General features: G+C 35.8%; 1 non-coding gene across 1 annotated transcript; it reads left to right on the top strand.

Annotated features, from left to right (window-relative positions):
• The first annotated feature begins 3,893 nt into the window (after positions 1-3,893).
• LOC121215685 (small nucleolar RNA R71) lies at positions 3,894-4,000 on the top strand. Its single transcript, XR_005911661.1, has one exon. It is a non-coding gene; the product is annotated as a small nucleolar RNA R71 (small nucleolar RNA).
• The last annotated feature ends 1,211 nt before the right edge of the window (positions 4,001-5,211 follow it).

The raw sequence follows: 5,211 nt of genomic DNA on the forward strand, positions 1-5,211 counted from the left end.
CTAAATTGAACATATTTATTGTTCAGACAAGACACGATTTTAATATGTAATATAATAAGACAAAACTTAAATATGCAGCATGCTTAAACTTATTAAAACCAGACAATAATGACACACAAAACATTCAGACAAGTAATTAAGCTGTAGGAAAGCATAATCAAATTAAAACTAAGAAATTAAAATGTCTAAGAAATTAGCAGCCAAACTAGCTAGCTAAATTAATCTCAGCCTTGAGTAAATTATAAATGTCCCTAGCTGAACTGTCCAGCTCTTGATTCATGAGATCCTTTTTATCATCTTTCCAAACTCGTTCCACCATAGCCAAAATAGCAGCTTTGAATTGTTTGGCACGGGCTCGAGTATTTGGTCCACTAGGTAGCTTAATGGAATCTAGATTTGCTTCAATTGAACCCTCGGACGAGTTTGTATCAATCCTCCTTTCATCGAAAAGATTTGTCCTCGAATCTTTTCTTTGATCGAATATTGGTTTGATTTGCTTGACCTTCGACATTATTGTTGGGTGTTAAGGTAGTGTTAGCCCATCACATCCATGGGTCTGAAATTAGGCCTTGAGACTCACATCATTAAGTAATTAATTTGGCTAGAACATTCATGTACATACATCAACAATAAATGGTTCCTTCATGCAACATTTAGTGGCTAGATTTTCATGCATGAAAAAAGGAGATGAATTGCCTCTTGAGTTGTTTGTTCACGAAGGAAATTCTTCCAAACATTTATCTTCAAATGACCGTAGAAATGCCTTCAGGAATTAGCTTTAATATGACAAAAAATCCATGCATCTCCAAGAAGTTAAATGGCCTTTGTTCATTACTTGAAAAGTTACAATTTTTCCCCTAAGCTAGCCGGCCATTGGTGTACCATTAGGACACAATAAATCACCATTAAGACACTTTAAATTTAATTATAATGTTGTAATAAAATGGGAAAAAGTTAATAGCTAGTTTTAAGACATATTTAAAATGAAATTAAACTAACTATATAAACTACCAACTAAATTAACTAAAAAAATACAAGAATTAAATACGTATATGACTAAGACATAATTAAGCCACATATGCTAAAATTAAAAACAAAAGTTGTGGAATTAATTAAATAAAGTAAACTGGACAGTTTAGGCCTTAAAAGCCCACAAACATTTCTTTGAATCCCTTAGTTTTAGTCCGCTTCTTAGGCCCAAATTGTTTGGAAAATGGCAACTTAGGTTTCGGCCCAATTAGTGTCCCCAAGATCACATCACATATGACCCTTCACATTCCACTCGAATTCATGCATCATGCATTGTTGAAAAGTTGTAGGTGCATTACATAAACCAAAAGGCATTCGCCTAAAAACAAACGTACTGTATGGACAAGTAAAGGTTGTTTTATGTTGGTCTTCCGTGGCTACAAATATTTGGTTATATCCTGAATAGCCATCTAAAAACAATAAAATTCATTACCTGCCAGTCGATCTAACATCTGATCCATATAAGGTAACAAAATGTGGTCCTTCCGAGTGGCTTTGTTCAACTTTCTATAATCAATACAGACTCTCCAACCGGTAACTATTCTTGTTGGAATTAACTCGTTACGCTCATTTTCAACAATCGTGATTCCACCTTTCTTTGGCACACACTACACTAGACTTACCCACAAACTATCTGAAATAGGATAGATGATTCCTGCATCTAACCATTTGATCACTTCCTTTCTCACAACTTCTTTCATAATAGGATTGAACCTCCTTTGCCCATCAATTCGATATCTTTCACCTTCGTCTAAAATGATTTTATGCATGCAAAATAAGGGCTTATACCTCGAATATCAGCTATGGTCCAATCAATTGCTTTCTTAAATTTCTTTAGAATAGCAATTAGTTGCTCCTCTTAATCTTTCGTCAGTTTCGCTGAAATAATCACAGGCAAAGTAGAACAATCACCTAAATAAATGTATTTCAAATGGGAATAAAGTACCTTTAGTTCGAGTTTAGGTGGTTCTTCAATTGACAACTTGGGTTGCACAAATTCTCTAACTTCCAACTCCAACAGTTCAAACCATGTGGATTGAATAAAATTTCCCAGATTGGCTTCCATCAAAGCCATGTTTTCTTTACCTTCTTCATCTTTCAAAGGGTCAAGATTTAAGGCTCTCTCCAATGGATCTTCTTCAAAATTGCTTTCCATAGAAACCAAGGTTTCTATCTCTTCCGTAACTGAACACTCCTCTGTCGGATCAGGAAATTTCATTGCTTTAAGAATGTTAAAGGTTACCTAATCGTTTTGAACTCGCATGGTGAGTTCTCCTTTCTACACATCAATTAACATTCTTCCCGTGGCTAAGAAAGGTCTCCCAAGGATGATCAACACTTCCTTGTCTGTTTCAAAATCTAAGAAAATGAAATCAGTAGGAAAAATAAATTTATCGACTCTTACCAAAACATCCTCAATCTGTCCTTCGAGATATGCTAGAGATCGATTCGCTAGCTGAAGCGTCACTGTTGTAGGTCTTACTTCACCTATCCTTAACATCTTGAAAATAGACTTAGGCATCAAGTTGATACTCGCTCCTAAGTCACACAAAGCTTTACCACAGTAAGATTCACCAATGTTACAGGGTATAGTAAAGCTTCTTGGGTCTTTCAATTTCGGTGGCAATTTGTTCTGCAGGAACGCACTGCACTCCTTTGTTAAGGCAACAATCTCATACTCACTCAGTCGTTTCTTCTTGGACAGTATATCCTTCATAAACTCCACATAATTTGATATTTGTTCTAAAGCCTCCACCAATGGAATATTGATGTGTAACTGCTTCAGAACATCCAAAAACTTCTTGAATTTGACCTCCTGTTTCTACTTGTGTTGCTGCAATCTTTGCGGATATGGAGGTGATGGAACTTTCAATTGAACCAGACAACTTTTTTGAGTAGGTAAATCTGCATCCAAAAAAGATGTTAAAATATTTGAATTCACTAAGTAAGGGTTTACCTTGTCAGACTTTGCAGATTTTGATTCCTTTGGTGTAGGAACTTCAACAGCTGGTTGATTCTTCTCAACGGGCTTATCTCCGACATCAATCAATCGGGGTTCTAGAATTTTACCACTTCACAATGCCATTGCCTTGATATGTTCTTTACCCAAATTTCTTGGATTCTCAATATCGCTTGGCAAGGTTCCTTGTAGTCTTTTATGTAGCTCCATAGCTAACTGACCCATTTGGATTTCCAAATTTTTCAGTGTTGCTGCTTGGCTTTGGATCAAAGCATCATTCTTTGCCATGTACGCTTTCAACAAGTTCTCCAAACTGTTTGATGCCTCAACTTGAGGTGGTTTTGGAGCTTGCTGATTATACCCTTGAGATTGGTTGGGTCTTTGCTGCAATAAGTTGTTGTTCGGTCCATTTCCTTGGTTGCTCCAAGAAATGTTAGGATGATTACGCCATGAAGGATTGTAGAAGTTGGACTAGTGTCCTTGTCCACTCCTATTTTGATATTGGTTCCACAAATAGTACACTGACTCGGGATTTGATGGACAATTCTCAAAAGAATGATCTTTCCCACAGTACACACAGGAAACTACTTCAAACGGACATGGTGGCCGAGCTGTAGAATTATTAGTACTATTAGCGGTTAACTATTTTATCATAGAGGAAATAGATGATACTTGAGCTGATAACGAAGTGAGGGTGTCAAATTCATAAACTTCGGCTACACGTCTTCCTGAAGTTTTTTGATTTTTTGGCCATTGATAGTTATTACTCACAATCCTCTCGATGATCTCATAAGCCTTATTATAAGAGTTAGACAAAATTGCACAATTCGCGGAAGCATCTGCCATCAATCTTGTATTTGGATTGAGACCATTATAGGATGTCTCCAACTGGATATAGTGAGGAATCCCATGATGAGGACACTTACGAAGTAACTCCTTAAATTGCTCCCAAGCCTCTTACAAAGACTCGTCATCCAATTGTTGGAAAGTTGTGATCTCGTTCCTCAACTTAGCATTTTTGCTAGGTGGAAAATACTTAACCAAAAATGTCTTTGCTAATTCTTTCCATGTAGATATGTAACTTGGTGGCAATGAATTGAGGCATGCTCGTGCTCGATCTCGCAACGAGTACAGAAACAACGTCAACCTCAATGCATCTTCAGTCACACTGGCTATCTTCACTCACCTCCATAAACAATCGAAGGTGGAGATGTGGATCTTCCATGGGCGTAGCACTAAATTGGCCCACCGTTTGTAGCATTTAAAACATCACTGGTTTCAATTCAAACTGGGTTGCCTCAATATCTGGCCTTCTAATTCCTGGGTTTAACTCACTAAAAAGTGGCACAACATATTGTCTGATACATCGATCCCTATCATCGGCAATAAGGATAGGATTTCGTACATGATCGGCTTCATTACCTTGGTCTTGATTCTAATTTCCAATGTCCATCTCGACTTGTCTTTGAGCTATTCATTCATGTCTTCTTTGTCTGAAAGTTCGCTCAATTTCATAGTCTATAGGGAGTAATTCGATAATTAGATCTATGCTCACAAACACCTGAAAAGAAAATCACTAAATTTAAAAACAATAAGTTAGTAATGTTAGAAATAAATCAAATTGAAAATAAATAATTTCACAAAAAAATGACTATGGCAACAGTTGACAATCCCTAGCAATGGCGCCAAAAACTTGTAACATGTAGGTTTGTGCAAGTGTACACAGTCGTTATTAAGTAATAAGTAAGTATCAAGTTATCGTCTCCACAGGGATTGTATTTGTGCTAAGTAACTTAATTTGTAAAATTATATTAACAATTTGGTAAATGAAAACACAATATAGTTGAGAAGTGGTGATTAAAATATATTAAACTAAATGCAATGATCTCTAATGCAAATTATCCTAAGTACGCAAACTATATGAATGATAAAGATTTTAGTAAAATTAAACACAATTTGCAACAATTATAACATAAATAAACTAGGACAATTACTTTAATTAAACTCAATTTATTATCAACATGCTTAATAACATTCGGAAAAACATTCCATGGCAACTCGATCTTTCATGAGTTATGAAACCACATTTGGTCCTTTCGGAATCCTTTACTTAGTAAATATGCATTTTATTGATCCTTATTTACTACGGGTTTCTTAGCATTCGTGTGAGGTAATAGGGACGTGTCAGGTTTGAAACAATTTAATCACACAAATCTAAAAAT

This window comes from Gossypium hirsutum, chromosome D03 (genome assembly GCF_007990345.1).
Source record: "Gossypium hirsutum isolate 1008001.06 chromosome D03, Gossypium_hirsutum_v2.1, whole genome shotgun sequence".
Lineage (NCBI taxonomy): Eukaryota > Viridiplantae > Streptophyta > Magnoliopsida > Malvales > Malvaceae > Gossypium > Gossypium hirsutum.